Below are 20,770 nucleotides of genomic sequence, written 5' to 3' on the forward strand. Positions count from 1 at the left end.
TGTCAGGGTTGAGGCCATCAGACTTTCCACAGGCTCCAACAGCAGCACCGCTTCATAGCCCTACACTGCTGGCCTTGGAAATGAAGCAGAAACGTTGAAGTTCTTCACCACCAGCAATAAAAATGTACTGCGAAACACTATTTTCCATGTGATCCAAGACAGCTGTCCCCTTAGCCTCTCGCCATAACACCATCAACCAGGAAAAACACAGGGGAGAAAGAATGAACCATCAAATCAGACATTTTAAAATGATCTCTGAATCAGCAAAGATGGTGAAAGAGGCTCTGTGGTAAGACCTTTTGCTAGCTTACAGGCGCTGGGCACCTGATTTTCTGAGCAGACAAAGCTAATTTGAAGCTGTGTTGCAAGACAAGACGCAAATAGCTAGTGTCCAAATCTCAGCATGACCAGACCAGCAGCCCAGGGACAGCAGGAGATGTGAACAGAACAGAATCTGTAATAATTCAAGACAAAGAGAAGCACTGCAAGGAGCCGCCAGCTCCCGTTCCCATCACTCCCAGGCCAGAGGTGACTTGCAGAGCTGGCAGGGGAGCGGGCTGGGCGGACAATTTCAGACAAGAAACCAGCAAGGATGGAGCGGGCAGGGAGCAGAGCTCTCGGTGCCACTGGGAGCCCCGGTGCTGGCTTTACAAACGAACCCGTTGAGGAGCACACGGCACCGCGCGTGATTAATGAGCCCGGGGGGAACCCCCTGCTGCAGCCTGCGAACCCCGCTGAGCAATACTGACTTCAGGCAAAGGAGGACGGCAGGATGCTTGGTCTTGTTGCACCCATGCCCCTGCACGGTGATGTTCGGCTTGCATCAGCTGCACCAAGCGCCCTGGTAACACACCAAGTGGCTTCCAGAAGCACCTGCCCCAGCAAGCCTCCTCCACTCCTCAAAGTCATCACAAATCTGCTAACTGGGAAAATCTCTGCACTTTGGAGAGGTTAAAGATATTTTTTTAAAGGGTCACCGGATTGTGGTTTTGATCAGGAAAGCACTGCGTATTTTTACCCCCGTGATCCAACTTGTTTCAGTGCTTGCAAATATCCCTTGAGTCAAATGAACTCGCTCAAAAGCGATTCGCACCAAGGCTGCTTTTTCAATCGGATAGTTGTTGACAAGCGAAATATATTTAACAAGCCCAAAGCATCTTGGCACGTGATATAAAGACTTCCTATTATGAGGTGCTTTTTTTAAAACTAGCATATGGGCAGAGCAGGTTGTCTGCCACGGGGCACTTCCATACAGTGCTTGGCACGAACAGAACTGCGAGGATATCCAAAAAATCAACCAAGGAGCATCATGCCAAGAACACGGGGAATGAATCACACCATTTAAAGCTCTCTGATAAAACGCACCATTATGTGTTTTTCAAACCCTTCTCGTCTGCGGGAAAAGAAAAGAAAATAAATCAAAATAATTGGCTGGCCTGTGGCTGATTCTCAGGCTTATTCCTCTGGCTCAAGGGCACCATGGGACTACAGCAGGCTCAGCCAGCTCTGAGATGCTGAGAAGAGAGCAGGCTATCTTGACCTTCTCCTCAAAGGCTCCTCTGCAGGAGGAGCCTCAAAGGAGCCTCAAACCCTCAGAGGAGCCTCAAAGGCTCCTCTCCAGGCTGGTTGAAGGCAGCCTGGCCAGTGGGTCGGCATCGTCATCTACAGTGTGGGGAGAAAACTAAGAAGTAGAAGATTTCCTCCAGCTTCATAAGCTCCTGGGCAAATTCTAGGAGGCAGTCACCATCCCCAAGTGACCCCAGAGAAGCGGTCTGAGAATGAAGCCAAAAGCCTTTCAGGAACACGCAGCAATGCACCCTGTGATGGAGGGATGGGTCAGCTATGGTCAGGCTCGCTGAGATCTTTGGGGACGGTCTGGGAGCCATCCTCCTCCCTTTATTGCAGCTTCTCTGGTCGCTCAGAGCTGGTTAGCTCGTCTGCTGCTGAGACAATGACTTCCCTGCGCCACGCGGTCTGGGCCGTGGAGCTTCTCCTGCCCACACGGCTAACGAGATCACAACACTGCAACGCTGTGGTTCGTGTGCCAGAGGCTACAGTATTGCACAGGACAGTTAAACGGAGTGTCGGAGCAGTGACAGAGAGCACAGCTTTGGCATGCTCGTTGCACAACAGTAAATCCAGTAAATCCTCTGCTCCAGAAATCCCCCAAAGACAGAAACTTGTGCCGTAGCTGGCACATCAGCATGCCCTTTATTTTGGGAGGTCGTGGAGATGAGAACAAGGGTCCACCAACTTTGAAGACATCCCACAACATCTGCTCCATCACCAGGGAGAGCTTATACTGCCAGAACACTCTTCTACCATGTCAGGAGAAGCTGGAGAAAATAGGGACACCTGAGAGGTATTTAACCTGCTGCAGTGAATGGGATAATCCTGCCTTAACCCTGGCGATAAAAATCATGACCCAGCCATAAATTCTTGCACCTGGGGTAGAAATCGTTGTGTTTCTGCATACCTAAACCAGCACAGCAAGATGCAGTTTGGCTACATTGGCCTCGGCCGACACAGGGGGTTAACAGCTCAGGAACAGAGCTCTTGAGCTAACCAGGCCCAGTAACAACCAGACCCAAACTGGTCAGCCTTGTACCATGTGCCTGCCTCTTGTATTTCTGGTGCAAAGTTAACTTGGAGCACCAATACCGACCCACAAGCTTGCCAAGCTCTGGCTGCCCCAGTGCTGGGAATCTTTCCCGTGTTTCCAGCTCCTCACTGACATTCGGTATTGGCAGGCATCTGCACCGCTACGCTTCCCGTCAAAGCAAGGCTTGGTGCTCAGACTGTAAAAGGAAGACGAGAGAGGCAGTAAACTGCAGGAAAAAAAAAAAGAGGTAACAAGCTAAAACCATTGGCATACTGGATCAGAACAATGCTGCAAACAAGTTTCCTGCAGAACTCGTAGTCTGGCTGCCAAAAAGAGCTGTACCCCATCCCATCTGCATAACCGTGCGATCTTATCTCTGCTAGCCTCCTTCTCTCTGCAATTGTTTGGGAAACGTAATTGATAAAACCGGCCTTAATTAAATAGGAAAAATGCCCGTGTTTGCACAACTCAGAACACAATGGGGTCTCAGTCAAATAAACACTGCTGTCCCTATTACATTTGGGAATTCTTTGTGGTTTGGTGTTTTAAGCTCATTGCAGCAAGCTTGGGAGCAAAGTTTCAACAGGCATCTTCTCCTTCTCCCATCCTGCGTAACAGGAGGGTGAGACGGGGAAGGAGTCTGCATGCAGACAGGCTCAGTACTCAGTTCCAACTCGATGTGTACATGAGGATCATTTCAGGACACACCATATGAGACACGCTAGCCCAAAAGCAATTATATTTTCTCACCACTTCTCAGAATCCAGACCTAACAAACTGCCCTGAAATAGCAACACGGCTCTCTAAATAGCATCATTTATTCTCTATTTGAAAGCAACACCCACACTGAATCTTTGATTTCAAGCCATCCCCGAGCAGTTACCACATCTTTACCATTCAAGCCACAGGGAAAATCATCAAATGCAGCAGAAACGCTAGGGGATGAGAACCAGAATTAGAAAAGCCAAACACCGCGCTGATTTACTCCCACAGTAACTGGATTGGATTCAGCCTGGAAGAGACTTGACACGAGTCCAGGAGATGTGTGCCTCTCCAGGTGGAGCTGTATTGAGGGGATTTCTTCTCCCAGGCTGTAATTTGCTGAAAAGTCAAATGCAAACGACTGCGCTCCAGCCCTGAGACAGCGAGCACGAGCAGGGCTGGCTCCAGCACGCTGCGATACGCGCAGCCTTCCCCATCCTGCTCTCTGCACAGACACGCTCACGCATCAGACGGGAGCCCCAAGGCAGGGGAAATCAGGCTGGGAAGCGTGTCCTTAGATCTTGACGACGTCTGGGTCATGGCTGGCTAACTGGCTTTCTGAGAACTGCACCCACCAGAGAATCGCCTTGAAGATGAAAGGTGCTTTCCCTGTGCTCCTTGAACTGCGGGGTTTTGCATATGACAGCTTAAATGTTCTGATGTTATTAATGTTTCAGTGCAAAAGCACAGACGTTCTCCTTCCTAAACACTGTCTGCATTCAGGTCACCCAGAGACACCCACTTAAAGTCAGTGACTGCTACGTCTCATATCCCTGCTGTAGAAACAGCTGGTGAAAGATGGGGAAAAGAGGGGTGGGAGAGGGAAGAGAGGAAAACACAGCATTGACCCCTTCGGCTTTGTTTGCACCTTGCTGCAAACAAACCCCGAGGATGAAATTTTGTCTGGAGACTCCGACACAACACCTCTTCCAGACGGGCTCCTGTGCTTTGAGGTTACTAAATGCCCTGCAGGCAGCTGCAGCCTGAATTGCTACGGGATGCACACAGCGGATGGATTATCCCTTCTGCAAGGCGCCTGCCGTTCCTCCTGACACACCTGAATCCAAAAACATTTCTTCTTCAACCAAGACATTTTACTGAAACAAAAAGAGATTTGGGTTGTATGGCTCTTCTTCAGCAAACCGTGTCGCAAACCACTTTACAGAATTAAGATAAAGCATTGCTCAGAAAGAAAAAAATCACACAGCACAGGCAGAGAAAAAAAAAAAAAAAAAGATATTTTAGATCTAAAGGAGTTTGCACAGAGCAGGAAGACTTGTCATGTGGTAAACAGTAGCGACCGGGAACGGGTACACTTGTGTTTGATCTGTTCTTCCACAGCCTTCCTGTGCAACTGGGGTAACAGAATAACAATCCTATCCATAAGCTGCTAAAAATATAGTAAAATTTCAATGTTTTTAGACAGGAGCTCATTTCATTTAGCATGTCACGCTTCATCCTCTCCATACTCCAACTCCAGCGTATGTAGAACAGCATTAGCACCTACCTGCGCCAAAAAAAGCACTTCGATTAACGCTCTCAAATGAAAAGGGATTAGTGTAAGGTATTAGATACCCAACAGGACTGTTGAGCAACGTGGAAGTCAGAAGAGATAACAAGCCAATGGATTTCAAATCACTTCTCGCATCCATCCCATAACTACATGCTGAAACACATACAGCCTCCAGACAGGCAGGCAGGTTGGCAAGAAAAAATTGTCATTTCTAAATTTAGCAGACACTTCAGCTATTGTGTTGTGCTTCAGAAGCAACCGAGATATAAAGTCGAGTTTGTAGGAAGACCATTTAAACTCACTGAGCAAAGTCTTTTCTTAATTGCCTTCCTGTTTGGACAATTTGATCCACTTCATTTTTTCCACCGCAACCATGAGGGTCTGTCTTGCAGTGAATGGATGTGTTTTTTTTTTTTTTTTTCTGGGATAACTTCCAGGTTAAAGAGAAAGGATTTACACTTGAATGAAACATAGGCTCTGTATTTGGAAAATTTGTTTTGAAAACTTGGGAAGGAAGCAAAGGCTCCTTCATTTAAAAAGGGACTCAATTAACATTCTCCAACAAGTCTTCCTATCGAAAGAAAAGTACTTGCTGGGTACATGTGATCTGAAAGTTGTTCTCCTCGCTCACAATGTCCCTTTCTGAAATCGAGGCCGCTGTTTTTGAGAGACAGGAGGATCTTTGCACAGCTTTCCAAGGACCTGTCCGTCACAGCCCAGGCCTTGACTCCAGACACAAGATGTTCGATGACCTAGGCTCTGGCAATTTAAAATAGTGCCGAAGGGCCTAATGAAGACCTCGTGGAGCCCTCTGCAACAGGAGGACAGCTCGTCTACGCTCAGCCACGGCTGTGAGATGAATCCCCCCCAAGAACTAAGAAGCATCACAAACCTCACCACCTCATCTCCTTGAAAGCACACACCATTGCGTGTCCGGTTTAGGTTCCAAGACGTTTTGTACAGAAGACACTAATGGCCATCCGAGCAGGTGTTCGGCTTTTGATGGACAAGTTACTGCACGTGGGCTTGAACTGCAGCAGGCAGGACTGCCAAAAGGGTTGTTTTGGTCTTGAGAAACAGCTCTGAAAGTGCAGGGCATGTCTAGATACTGCACACACAGGACGAGGAAAACAGCCTATGCCATTAATTTTTTTCCACCTAAAGCTAAAGGGAAAAGAAGGTCATTGACAACTTAATATCCAGCTTCATTTCGGAATTCCCTTATCAACTGCATACGACAGAACATTCTCCACCCTTTAATAAGTGAAGGTTGACGTCAAGCCCAACTCAACGTTGGTGATGGATTGGGAATGGGAGTTTACTACAGTGCACAGCAGATCAGGATGGGGAAGAAAAGGATTATCAGTGTATGTTGTTATCCCAAGTGTGCAGCCTTCACCTCATTTAACACTTTGGGGAGACCACCTCCAACAGACCACCCTAACTCACCTCTTCTGGATGCCTCAGCCTGAAAGGTGGCCCAGGCATGCAGCAACAGAAGGGAACAGTTACCTGTAGCTACCTACCATCAGTGCCTCGGCTAGGAGGCTAGGTTTCTACGGGGTGAAAGCAAGGACCTGGACTGTCTCTGGAGCCTCTCCAAGCAATTAAGATGCTAGGATGTGAATTACACTCTGGAAAAAAAGAAAAGAAAAAAAAAAATCCCTGCTGACCACGCTCTTAATGCAGGCACTAAATCAGGTGTGGATAACTATCAAACACTTCTGCATTCAACAGCTATTCCCTCGTTCATCCAAAACAAATTGGTGGCTTGGGAGGCTGCCTACACAGAAATGGACCAGAGCAACTACTGTACAATCGTTTCCCTTCATCCAAAATAAAGGCAATTTACGGTTTTTGTTATGTAATAAGATTTTCCACAGGATAGCCAGTATGCTCTGAATTCACATCCTACTTGACAGGGGAGCAGTTTCCTCACGCAGATAAGTGCTGAACTCGTAACTCTTGCTGGCCAAAAACAACACGGATATCAAGACAGAAAGCATCACAGAGTCCTCCAGACTCCTCAGATAAATGAACCACAAGCTACTCGGCCCAGCTGGTGACTGAGCTGCTAGGTGATAAACACACTTCACAGGGTTTAGATTTGCTCAAGACAAAGAAAAAGAGGTCTACTGCCATCTTTTCTGCCTACTACCGACGGCTGTTGGACAGCATGAAAAGCTGAAGATACTTCTTCGATGAGGTAAGCAGGCTATAAATGAAAAGCCCCAGGCACCTCACTCAAGATACAGCGACAGAAGCTGGGCTTAACTTGAGCCTTGTATCAAAACTCTCGATCCATCCCAAGGGAAGCCAGAAAACATTTGCACAGTGCATGTTTCACACAGTTGTTTTCCCAGTCCCTTGAGATAAAGATCCCCTTGGTAGTCTTCTACGCCCCTTGGCGTCTTCTGTACCCTGACATGTCCCTTGCAAATACCTTCTCCTGGGAATATGGAATAGGTGGTGACAACTGATGAAATGTGCTCATATCCGCATGTCCTTCAATAAATAAGCTAGCTGCTGGGAAAATATAAACACACATCTTTTACAAGAGTCGGACTGTTTTAGTTATGCCTTTGAAAAGAGTCAATCCACTTCAAAAGTTTTAAAGCAGGTAAAGGCAGTAACTGCACCTTCTCAGGAAGGAAAGGGAAGAGTATTTCCATAATAACAGAGTTTTCTCTTCCATTTATAGAACTGGGCATGCCAACCCCCATGAAAGCTTTCTGTCAACTCTGCATCGCCTTCAAATGCTGGAATAAGCTTTAGGACAAGGAACCTGCTGCGAAGCCAGGTGTGCCACGCATGCATAGGATGTGTCTCTGTTACGGCATGTTGGATTTAAAACCAGAGATGAAATCATCCTTCATGTGTTATTAAAAGACACCTCTGAAAGGGATTTAACAGCTAGAGCAACCGTGCTTTTAAAAGTGAAGCTGCCCAGCTAATGTGGGCAAAGTTTGAAAGTGTTGCAGCTCTGCTCTGGGACTCAAATATTAATGTAAAGGCTAAAACCACTGAGCCTCTGCCCCATGAAGTTCCCGAAAACGAAGTGATGGGGACAGAGAGCCATATTTCCACCCCTGTCCAGCCTCTTGTGTCCATTTGTCACCAAGCATATCTTCCCCTCCCAGCTCCAAAGCAGATTAAGTTTAATATACTTATGTAGTTGTGAAGTGTACTGCCTATTATCCAATTAGACGGCTAACGAGATCTGAGTAACAGCACGTAGGCACAGATAACAGTTGGCTGATAGCTGGTACAGATTAGACACGTTCTTTATTTTTCCAGCCCTTGCAGAAAGAGGGTTGGGATTCGTTCAAAGGCTGCTTTGAAGGCTGGATTCAGGTAATTGTTTTATTTTGTTTGGGACCCATAAACACATCACGATTGTTTCCTCTTGATCTCCTGGAGCTGTCATATGGCAACTGTCCCGTTATGAAAGTCCTGATAAATCTGGCATGGCTCACACATTTCAGCTTTTAGTGGGGACAAGGGCAAATCCCATCACCTGTAAGGCCCCTTTTATCTTCCGAAATCTATGGAATAATAAAGGATATATACATCAGCAGGAAAAAATTGTATGCCTGTGCAGAAGCGATAAGGATATTCGGATACGCAATCTTTATTAACTCTGACACCGTTCCACATGACATTCCCGAAAGATCCAGCTAAGAAAACATGAACTAGATGTAATCATGATAAAATGGCTGCTTGACAACATAGCTCTCAGAGCGTAATTATCAAGGGTTTCATATCTAACTGAGAGGGCACTGGAAAGCGGGCCCTGCCAGGCATAAGAGCTGTGCAATATTTTCATTACCGCTTGGGTTGATAGACTGGAATGTATGGACATAAAACCAAGAGATGATTCAGAGCTGGGAGGATCTGCAAGCATTATGGGGTACAGGTTCAGATTTCCAAACGCTCTTGACACACTGGCCCGACATCAACAAGGGGAAACGCTTAAGAGAAATCACAGGTACGAATGCAAAAAGGGGGAGCAACTTCTTAGGTAGCAAAACTCCAGAAAAGGCTCTGCAGTTTCGGAGGGTCACAGTGTAACTGTGAGGTTCAACAAGGTTTCACAGCTGCATTAAGGCAACCTTCAGCCTGCAGTGATGATCCATGAAAAGCAGTTAGCTCTACCTTGCATGGTTTTGCCCTTACTTGCTCACTGCTGTGCAACTAATACGTTTGTTGGTTTTTTAAAGCAGATTGGAGAGAATCTTGGGGAGGACAACACAAAGTCACAGAAATTAAAAAACACCAGGTATGAGACAAAGCTGGATCCATTTAAGCCAGGTATGTTCTAAAGAACAGACCAGCCCAGGCAAGCAGGCAGGTCACAATCTGAAGGAAGCCTCCTTCTTCCAACATCCAGCAGGAAAAATTCAGTTTCTCTCTTCTGTGTTGGACACTCTGGTTTTAATCACTACTTAAAAACAAGCCACAGGCCATCAATGAGGATGGAAATAACAAGAGACCACTGGCTTACCAACGAAGAAAAAGAGATCAAGAAGTATTTCTAAGATTCCCATATGCTTTCACTTTATGCCCCTTTTCTTCCAGCACTCTTCCTACATAGAAAAGTCCCACATAGGTTAATCTGAACACAACTTTTCCACTTTTTTTTTTTTTTTTAATAATTCTCTCTTTAGCTGATCTTGAGAAGACTGACTGTCCTAGAGACACTTAACCTGTCCCCACAAATGCGAAGATACAGGCGGTACGGGTGGAATACAAGGTGGTTAAAATTTGGTTGGAGAATTGAGCTCAAAGGGACAACATCACACTGGAGGGAGCGGTGAATACGCAGGAGGGCAGGACTGCGCAGCAAGCTGGAGAAACGGGTTGAAGGAAACCTTATGGAGCTGAGAAATACAAACGTGAAGTCCTGCACCTGAGACAGAGCAAACCCATTCTCAACACAACTGGGAACGTACTGGCTCTTCAGAAAAGCACGTGGGGATGCTGGCGGACAGTAAGGTAAATGGGAACCAGCAGTGTGTCCCTGCGGCAATGAAAGCCAGCCCCATATTGCTCTGTATTGGAAATGGCCACAGGCAGGAGCTCAGGGAAGTGGCACCAAGGAGCCTGAGTCTGGGGCACCATCAAATTTAGTTGCACTCCCCAAGAACATTATTCTAAAACTCTACAAAATCCTTATGAAGAAACGCTAAGCATGGGATTTTGCACAACAGCCTACAGCTCTGTACACCTGCTCAGTGTTAACAAGTACTTTAGACTCAAAAGCTGTTAATAAAATACTTTCCACATGATTGAAGTTCTCTTTATCTGTAATTAAGGGAGAAAAAGAGTAGGAAAGAAAACACTAGAGCTATCACTGCTATTTGAAACAGAACAAGAGACACTGGAGAATCACATTACACGAGTTATTGTACAAAAGCTCTGCAAGAAAACAGGGGGGAGTTCAAAAAAGGTATGTACTGATGGTTTAAACAAACAAAAAAATCAAGACTACTCCTCCTTACCTGCTCTTTCTACAGCAATAAATGTGAGTTGATGCCAAGAGGGATTTCAGACCTGCCCCAACCAGCCTTTATTTTGGTGTTAGCATCTTCAGGTGTCTCAGGACGAAGGCTCTCTGTATGTAGACATACCTTTTTTACATGCTTCCTACTCTCTCCCACTGAAAAGTATAAGAGGTGTTAAAGGACCTAGAGAAAATGCCTGCACCAATACACACGGGCAAGTTATTTGTTCCGTCCCAAAAGTGAAGCACTCCACAAAGTGAAGCAGTTTAACACAGTTCAAATGAAACCACTACCTTCCTCTGTGTATCCTGAAAAATAAACCCTATAAACCCTGACAAAATAAATGCAGCTGTGGTGTACAGCAAGGCCAAGGAATGCAAACTCCAGTGTTTTGTCGACATCTGCCCACCTGTAAGCAGCAAGACCCAAACTCACTTCACCCAGAAGGACCAAAATATCTAGCTCTGTCACACAACAGCCATTTGGAATCATTTCCCTAAAATTATAATTATCAAGCAACTTTCAGGAAGATGTCTGATCGCTCCTTTAATTCTGGCTGACGTTACCCAGCTTACCTTTGCAAGGAATGTTTCTAACGCTTATCCACTGTATTTTCTGTCCTGCTTTACATTTGAGTATTAGCTCTCCTCTCAGAACAATCTGCAGAGCCACACTTAAACAGTTCTGCAAATGCAAGAATAACCTTCACAGAAACAAAGAGACAGTACCGGCAGGTCAGATGTACGGTGTGTAACCACGGCAGGGTGCGAGCACAGAAGGTCACTCGTGAACTAGAGCAGGGAGGTCAGATCGGGAGAGCCCCGTTGCCCGAACTGCAACCCAGCTCATCGTGGGGAAAGCCTTGGCGATAGCAGCTGGCAAGGACCTTCACCCTCCGATGGAGAGGCGCTGCTCTGGGACAGCTGGTGAACATCCCAGGGATCTTTTCCCTGGGGAAAAGACGTGCTAGAAAAGCATGCGCCCTATTTTTACAGAGGGTAGAGAGACGTAAACCCATAAGGAAACCTTTCGGGACAAAACACGTTATCTGTGCAGCTGCCAGAATGAAAACGAAGGAATCCATCGTGCCCCAAAGTCTGCATGTGAGAGCCACGTGTGTCTGGCAGGTGCCAGATGCAGCACTGCAGGCAAGCTGCAGCCACGGCCCGGCCACAAATCTGCAAGGAGGGCGCTGAGCAACGCTCGCTGTACAAAAACAAAAGGGCAATAACAAAAGGTCAGCGATTTTCAACTGCTGCACAAAGAAGCAGAAACTAGGAAAATCTCGGTAATGGCAAGAACAATGAAGGACTTTACAGGATCACCCAGGGAGGATGGGGAAAGTCCATCACCGGCGGCTTTTACGAACTGTGTTGGACAAACATCTGCTGGGAAAGTTTAGATAGATGTGACCCAGCCCTGGGGCAGAAGGTCACATTAGACAATTTATTAAGGGCCCTTCCGGCCCTGCTGCTCTTTGCTCGTACCAGAAATACGACAGCAGCACATAGCAGCAGCAGCCCCAGAGCACGAGAGCTTTCCGAATATTTCCTAACGTCCCCATCACATATGTCAGAGACATGCTAGGAGGTGCTGCGAGCCGCAGCTGCCCGTTCCCACGTGCTCGCCTCTCGCTCCGTTCCTGGAGGAACGGCACGGAGATAGCACACGCCACCGGGTCCTACAGGACACGTGTGCGCAGAGGAGCTGCCCAGCACAGCCCTCCCAGTGAGACAGGTCACAGCTGAGTGCCTCTCCCGCATCTCACAGCACGGGGACACTTGTTAACACGAGCCCATCTGCATTTTTTCCTCGCGTTTTGCCTCCTTCACACTTCACCCTGCAGTCAGAGGAGGACTCTTTTTTTTTCCTTAGGTCATTCTGCTGTTCCTCCTCTTCTTCTGGAATATTTTCACAATTATCTTCAGGATCGGATCCCTTTCATGCTTCGGGAAGCTCAGAGCAAAATGTCTGTGCTTCTAACAACAAAAAAACCTCGCAGATCACCTGCTTAGCATTACAGACTCCTCTCCCCTCCAGCACTGCCAGTTCCTGTGCTCGGCTGGGAGCCTGGTATGAGAAATCCCACCTGCAATCCTTTCGGTCATCCCCAAGATCTACGACCTCCAGTGCTTCCTACCAGCTTAGCCCAGCAGCCAGCTATTGAGAGCAAAGCTGATTTTACGCAGTGCTCCCACCAAAACTCCAGATCCCCTCCCAGCATCCTGCCCCGCTGCACATGGATCCCACCCCGAGGGAATCAAGGGACAAAAAGAGCAATGACCCCGTGCTCCAAAGCCCCCTTGTCACACACAGGTTCTCTTCAAAGTCCACGCAGAGGCACCAGATGCTGTTGTATAACCGGAGCAATGGTGCGAGCTCCCCGCGACTATGAAAGAGACGTTTCATTTAGTCTGCTGCATTACTGGAAGCAGTGTGTTTCTGCAAGCGTTAATTAATGGCACGTAGTGTTCTGTGAGATCTGACAATCCGAGCAGCAGACTGTAAACTGCAAGCCCCAAAGCACTGACCTTTATCTCAGGGTTAGAGCTGGAGCTATCAGCTTCAGCAGCGAGGCGGGGGGGGGTACAAGGCTTTGTCAGTGGGGTGGGCTCCCTGCTCAGGATCTCTCGTCCACGGTCACAGCAGCAGGCAAGCAAGAAGAGGACCAACCCCTTCCCCAGCCTTCAATTTCTGTAAGCCAGCTGTGAGACTGTGCCCTGATGGGGGTGGAGAGCCCTTGTGCAAGAGAGGAAATAAGCAGACAGAGATAGGACAGCACAGTGAAAATATCTCGATGCAGTTTCACTCCTCAAGTTCCAGTGTCTTGCAAAATAGGGCTCCTTCCAGCAACTTGTTGGATCTGTGGTTGTCAGGAGTTCAACCAAAGGCTCAGCAGACACTTTAACGATGCACGTCTTCCTGGCAGGGTCCTCTGGGACCACAACTGCGACCGAGTCCAAAAAAGAAAATCCTGTTAGAAGAAGATAGGAGATCAAAGCAAGAGGTTACACCTACATCCTGGAACACGCACGCCCGTGGGACAGAAGAATTTTAAATCCCGTTTCAGAATAAATGTCTGTGTGTCCAGCAGCAACATTAGGAATTTACACCTGTACGAGATCTGGAGAAAAAGCCTGGTACTCCAGCATTCCCCACCTGCCCTGCAAAATGAATTAAACTGAAGAGAGGTGTTATAATAGAAAGGCAAACACTCCTTTGTATGCAACAGCCAGCTTAGGGATAGGCCAGGACTCCCTGCCTAGCTTAGAGCAAGGTGTTTTCTGGATACTTGAGCTACAAGGTAGCCTGAGTAGATGCTTCACAACGGAAATGATCCAAACCAAAGCTTTTTTTCCTTTTCTCTCCTCAAAGTGTGCAAACATCATCATATCCTGTCCAATATTTGAGTCATTCCAAGCATGCCAGCAACCTACGCTGTTAAATGCCATTCAGCTAAATCTGGAGAGCACACTTAAAAAAAAAAAAAAAACACCATTATGCTGAATAATGAGCTATGAAGAAAAGAATAAATAACTACCCATTGTTCAGAACTGATCTACCTCTCTATTTCATCAGCCGGGAGAACAAACATTTTCTGACTTCTTAAAAGGTAGTTCCTGCCTTTGAGCTCAGTGGGTTTAAAAAACAGATTTTAACGAAAGTTTCAAGCCATTATAAAGACTTTGCAGTTCTTTCAAGACCTATTAAATAAATGTTTGGGGTTTTTTTAAACCGAAGACTCCTGAAATCAGCTTTGTTTACATCAGTTCAGCTCTCTGGACTTCCCACAGCTGCGAATCTGCCTGCCTTACTGCAACCTCCATCCTGCCACCGACCTGCTCCATGGCCTCCAGCTCTCTCCCTCCGACCTCCTGCTCCCAAAAGTGAGGTACAAATTGTCTCCGAGGACGATGTGGGCAAAGGCTCTGAAGATGGAGCGTGCGACAACCAACGCTCTGTGTAAATCCCTACTCCAGGGCTGCAAAGTCTGCTTCGCTCAGACCCGGCAAGTTCCCAGACGCCATAATTTGGAGCGATCTGAGAGCACTAACAATAGGCGTGTTGTTTCCCCGAGACTTGCAGAAAATCTTAAAGAGCGGCGCAGTTGCAGAGAACCACTCTGAAACAGCTGGGGGATCAAACTCTGGCGTGAAGAGCAGGGAGGGCTGTTTTGATCCCCTCTCGCTGTTCGTTCCTGGTGATGTGCTCATCTCTCCACCTTCACGGCAACCTTCCTCGGTGCCAGAACTCCCCATGCTTCCATGCTTACAACCTCCACGTCTCTGGCCCGAAGAAGTCAAAAAATAAAAACTCCAGTGGCCGCAAAAAGACAGAACTGCACTTAAACCACAAGGCCTAATTAAAATTCACCAAAGAAGCACCACTTTTTTAAAATCCACTGAATTTAAAGACCTCCAGAGAAAAAAAGTCACTGATACATTAGGCACTGGACTCAATGATCCTTGCAGGCCCCTTCCAACTCAGGATACTCTGTGTTTCCCTGGTTCTACACACACCATGCATCTGCCAAAGCAAAGCTCTGTGTCACATTAGTGCCAGCTGCATCCTGCAAACAGGTTGTTGCAAAACCCCTGCCTGCTGTGTTCTCTGCAGCCAGGGTGGGCAGCAAAGCGCTGCCCCCCCACCAGCGCTGTCCCTCCAGCCTGCAGCCCAAATCCTACCCCAGGGCTCCTCACGAGTGCTGGCTCAGGTACCCAATGCCTTTTCTTCCCAAAGGACGACCAGAGAATACAGCCAAACCCTGGTGGCACAGCTGGGCGTTTTGGCGATGTGACGGGTGTGCTCTGGTCTGGTGAAGGTGAAGGACGTTGCCACGAACTCCTTAAAAAAGCACGCGCCCCACACAGCTGAAGAACGAGACTGCTAAAACCGCACTGACAATACCCTGCTCCAGGAAAGACAATTGCATGTGTCAAGTTAAACCTCGAGAGGCTTTATTACAGGTGGCAGTGGAACCTCAGAAGGCACAGGGAGGAGCTGAACCACACGGGCTCCCCAAAATACGTTCACAAGTGAGCCACAAACAGAGGACCTCAAGCTCGGGTTCTTACAAAGCCACTTTTCAGAGCAGAGCCACTCGTGCCGTGGAACAGCCGCACTGCATCAACACGCACTCCAGACACCGCAACGCACGTGGTGCACTGGTGCTCAGCCGAGTCACCAGGAAGTTTGATTTTCTAAGTAGCTCGTATTCCCACCCACAGTATTTCTGGAATTTATTCTTAAAATAAAAGAAACCACAGAAACATCAGATTTCAAAAAGCGAGGATTTGTAACCCATTGCCATGGAGACCGGCACAAACTCGAGCGGTATCGCTGCGCATACCCCAACGTGCCCTCTGTGCAGAGCAAGGAATAAATACCTGGACGCATCGAAGCCAACTCCTCGACAAGAGCAGAGGATAACCGGGTGCATCATCAAAGCGACTCAGAACTTTCATGCTCCCTCAGCAGGAACATGACGACATGCTGTGGAAATGGCACGCCGTTTTGTGATGCCACTCGTTAGACAGCTGACCTCTTAGGAGCCCACAACACAAGGGCTCGGTTGCGTTCGTTGATTTGCGGCTGTGCTTCTACCCCCTCATTACGGAGCAGCCAGCACACTGACTGTGCAAGGGGATTTGAAACCCAGCTCCCACCTCGCTCACCAGCCACCAGGGGACTACGTGGTGGGTTACTGTCACCCTCCCACCCTACTGCTGTGCTACGGATGCATTTCTGCACCAACGCAGAGCAGGACAGATCCTTAAGCCAGACGGTTTAGCCACTCTCTCGAGAACAAAGAGTTCAAATTCATTGCCACCCGCTTCATTTCCAAGAGGTAGTCTTTGTACTTCTTCGTTATTTACCACTCTGACACAAGTTTTTAGCTTACCAACAGAAGCAAACAACTCAGTTATTTAATTTTCATAGACTTGACTTCATTAACTTCTAGACAGGACTGATGCTTGTAGCCACTGGGAAAGGGTATTTCTACATTTTTCCATTTTCTGGTCTGTTAATTATGGTTACTGAGAGAAGGAGACAGCAGTTAGAGTTGTGAAATACAACAGCCTGTAGTTTAATACTTGTCAAAGGCACAGAGAAAATAATTTCTGTTTCTTTTTAGTACAACCCAATCATACAAAGTAAATCTACATACTTCAGAAGTCAGCATTGCCATTCTCCTTAGACCTTCGTTTGGGCCAGCAGGAAATTAAATGGAGAGTCTTAGATTTCATTAGAAGGGATTATTTTTCTGTGGGAAGACAGTCGCAAAAACCATGAAGCGATATAACCCACTCCCCGGGGTTTAAAGGAAACGCTGCTCCACTTTCACAGTAAGCAGCAGGAATACACTACGTGTAGGAATACCCCTCAGACTTCGAAGGCAGGAGCCTACTACATGTTGCAAAAACCCCAAATCATGCTACCAGCAGTGGAGGCTGAGGTGGTCTCCAGTATTAAGAGTAGGATCCATACCTTCTAGACCAAAGTGTCCTGTAGGGAGCCCATAAGCAGCATCCTTCTGCTTATGAGGACGTAGCTTTTCAAACTCTACCTCAGCTTCTTCATGCCCACCAAGTTGCCTGAGATTCCCCCACCACAGGAAAAGATGTGTTACAAAGACTCTACAGTCAACTTGTGACAGCTCTCTGACACATTTTGGTGGGAAAGACACAGCAGAGACTTTTTGGAAAAAAACACAGAGAGCTACCCAGGACTGCTTTCAGCAGCAGGAGAGATAAGGGCAGGGGCTCCCAGGACACATGCTGTGTGCTTGTGGTGCTCCAGCAACACACCCCACCATTTCAAGAAAGCGTGGCACAAAACGGTACAGCTTGAGGGCAGCTGCTTTGCTGAGCCTAAGGATTGAGAAGGACTATAAAAGACAACAGTGCCCAAGATCAGCTGCCATTTTCGGGACTTAAAGACCCAGATCTCCAGGCAATTTCCACCCACAGTTGGACCAAAATACCAGCTAGTTGCTCCTCTAAACCCAAAGATGCCCATGTAAATACGTGAGTAGCGATGCAATGATTTGGGTCCAGGCACTAAGTCAGAGCAAAGACTGTCCTTCTTTTTTTGCCAGCTCAGTATTTGTCTGTATCTGTTTCCCACTCCACAAAAGGCTGAACAGGGGGACAAGGGAAAAATCAGTTTTGTCTTTTTTAGAGGCTAAACCAGCTGAAGCTATGAACCTTGCTACTCACTGAAAAACACCACACATCTGTTCCACAGGAGTGCCGTAAAAGATTAGCTCGTGTTCAGCTAACAATTTGAAAAGGGAAAAGGACCTGGGAGAGCAAAATGTTATCAGTAAGTCAATAAAGCAACATTTGTAAAAGACTGAAAACATACTGCATTCCTACACAAGACAGCAATACTCGCAGGCTGATTCCGTGTCCTCCACTAAACTTGTCTGGTAACTCCGGGAACCGGACTGTGTTGTACGGGCTAAGGGAAAAGGGATCAACAGGGTGAGCCGAGGACAGAGCCCTGGACACAACTCTGTTTGTGCAGGATCGCTAAGCGGACGTGTATTAGCTGATACATATGGTTTCACTTTTACATAAAGCTTGTGTTTGCATCTAATATAGCTGGATAATTACAGCTGGCCTCAGTCCTCTCTTCACAATGGACTTTAAACTGGCTTTGAGACAGCGTGCCTACAGAATAAGGGCAGGATTTTTTGGGGTGCTAAGACAGCAAGGATCAAGCGGAGCAGCTGTACTGCTGGGATGAAGGATGTAAATTGCTAAAAAGCTTTGTTTTGAGGTCAGGTTTGGTGACAACTGGCTTCATGCATTTCGCTACTGCGTGTCTGGGACTAATTCCTGATCCACCACAGCGATCTGAAAGACGGAGCGATCCCGAGAAGTCAATGGATGTGGCTGAAAACACCGGATCCGGCCGGACTGCCAAGCCCCCGGTAGCGTAACAGCTCCGTGTAAACAAGGCACACCGCACACCAGCGGGCTGCGAGCCTTCGTGGCTCGTGATTTACACCGAGATGTCAGCTTACGGTGCCTTTCCTACTTAACCTTTATTCGCGTGTCATCGCCCGAGACGCCGAGGCAGGGAAAGCAGAGGCGCGCGGCGACACAAATCCCGTGCAGGCTGTCCGCTGACATAAACACACGGGGGAAAAAAAAAAAAAAGAAAATAATAAGAAGAAGACAAGACAAGACACCTCTGAGGGATGCTCTGCCACTTGTCCGAGCTCCGTGCCCCCAACCTGCTTCCCCTCAGCCTCCCCAAAACAGGGCTAAAGCCGCCCCCCGCCGCCTCCTGCTCCCCGGGGGCAGCTCGGCCGCCCACCTCAGCACATTTTGGGGGCGATTTGGGGAGCACCAGGGGGATGCAGCAGGCCGGGGGCCGTGCTCCGTCCCCGTCCGGGGCCACCTCAGCCGCAGGGACTCAGGCTCCCGGCGCGGGGCGACGGCTGCCCCCTGCCGCCCCTCACCGCCGGCAGGTGGCCGGGGAGGGGGGCTGCGGGCGGCCCGGCCCCAAGCCGGGGACACCCGTGAGGGGAGCAGCGGGGCCGGGCAGCGGCCGCCAGCCCCGAGGGGAGCCCCCGAGGCCGGCGGGGAGCCCCCCGCTGAGGGCGGCGGGGCGCGGGTACCTCTCTCTGCGGTGACCGGAGGGGACGGGGGTCTCGCCGGCCGCCCTTGGTCGCCTCAGCGCCTCGCTCCCCTCCCCGCTTCTCGCTGCTCCCGGCGCGGCTGCGGCGGCGGCTCCTGGCACTGCGAGGCGAGAACCAGCGGCGGCCTGTTTTCCAGCCGCCTCCCCTTCGGCCCGCCCCGGCTCCGCCTCGAGGATCCCCCCCTTCTCCTCCCCGCTCCTCCTCCTCCTCCATCTCCTCCTCCTCCTCGCCGCCTCCTCCTCCTCGCCGCCTGTGGGGCGTGAGGCTCAGCCGCAGCCCGCCGGGCTCTGCCCCAGCCCACCGGCACGTTTTGGGGGTTTTAACCGCCCACAAATCTGCCCCGGAATCCCCGAAAGGGCCCCCACATGGAGCGCCGGGCCCCTCGGCTATGGTGCGAGGTGAAGGGGCCCCTCCGCCATCACCCCCGTCCTCAGGTGATGCCACCTGAAATGCTCCTCTCCACACTACAAATCATGGAAAGTCACCCCAAAAACCCAAAAACTGGCCCTAACAGGGATCACCCCAGCGTGGCCAAACCCTCACACAAAATGCAAACGCCCTCCCCGAGTCAGCGTGCTGTCACAACCATGCTGTCGTCACCCCAAAATGTCACCACAAACACGTCCCGTCACCAAATCCCAGCTGAGTGTTGATATATGGCTCCCCAAATCGCGTCCAGTCCCTCCTGCCAACCTGGAAGCACCGCTTTCCCCAGATCTCCCCAGTTAGCCCCAATTATCGCTCTCCAAAGTGCCACACTTCCACCTGGACAAGCCTTCCTATCTCATTCCTGCACAGCATAAATATAAATAAAAAAATAAATAAACTTTCTGAAGCTTTCTGACATTCAAATACAAACAGAACTCAGCCTGGAAACAAACCCAGAGGAACTAAAGCACCGTCCCTACCTGCCAAAACACGACTACGTGACTTCCCTTGAAAGCATCGAGCAGCTTGCACAGGCCAAGAAAATTCGCATCGGTCTCAAATTTATTGCAACCTACACCCCCATGCTGCAAATTGCTTTGAAAAGTCAAAGCCCTGGGCCTAATAAATCTCTGTGTGCTCCTTTAGGACAAGCCCGGTACCTGGGTAAAGGACTGCGCTGGGAATCAACATTAACCCACAGCGCCCCTCAGAGATACCATCGAGGCTGCTGCAAGATAGATATCCTAAAAACTACCCTCAGGGCTCAGACCTTGATGATACAGACCTGTCCCAAAGGTAGGGGAAAGTGAACACCTCATTAGGGTTTAACAAGCCAGAAGGCAGCATTCAGAGCCCCATAACAGCCCACCCGGTGACAGGGCTCTCCTGCTTCTGAATTTGATGTGTGTCGTGCAGCTGCAGCTATATGGTAAAAGTCTGTCTCCAAGCATCAGCCCTGTAAACAGCACATTTTTATTAAATTAGAGTCCCTCTCTGAAAAAAGTTTACAGGAAGGAATGAAGAATGTGTAACATACAGGGTGAGGATCCCCCGGTAGAGCTGAACCGCTTGGGTGTCCCACGGTGTCCCCATCAAATGCTGGCTGCATGGCAGAGGAGGTCTTAAGAACAGATTGTCTTGGATGGGAACGGTCATGTCTGCACGTTGCCTCCGAGCATTTTAAGGTTTATACACCATTCATCTGACTGCCTGAGGTTCACACCTGCACACAGCCAAAACATCTGGAGAAAAAAAGCAGCAATAACATGGGACCTGGGTTTTCCAGCTTCAATCAAATATTAAATAGG

At 48.6% G+C, this 20,770-nt stretch overlaps 1 protein-coding gene across 3 annotated transcripts in view; it reads right to left on the bottom strand.

The window, feature by feature from the left end:
- Positions 1-20,770, bottom strand: part of SMOX (spermine oxidase) — a 73,736-nt gene that overhangs the window by 30,825 nt on the left and 22,141 nt on the right. Inside the window, exon 1 of one of the 3 annotated variants that reach the window (XM_040555340.1) lies at positions 19,014-19,186. The exons of 1 other annotated variant lie outside the window; for it this stretch is intronic. The gene's annotated coding sequence lies outside the window, so the exon portion shown is untranslated. Of the gene's footprint in view, positions 1-17,601; positions 17,620-19,013; positions 19,187-20,770 lie in introns of those variants that run through there. One more of the 3 variants, XM_040555343.1, reaches the window with a different exon arrangement.

Source organism: Cygnus olor, chromosome 4, assembly GCF_009769625.2.
Source record: "Cygnus olor isolate bCygOlo1 chromosome 4, bCygOlo1.pri.v2, whole genome shotgun sequence".
NCBI classification, from domain to species: domain Eukaryota; kingdom Metazoa; phylum Chordata; class Aves; order Anseriformes; family Anatidae; genus Cygnus; species Cygnus olor.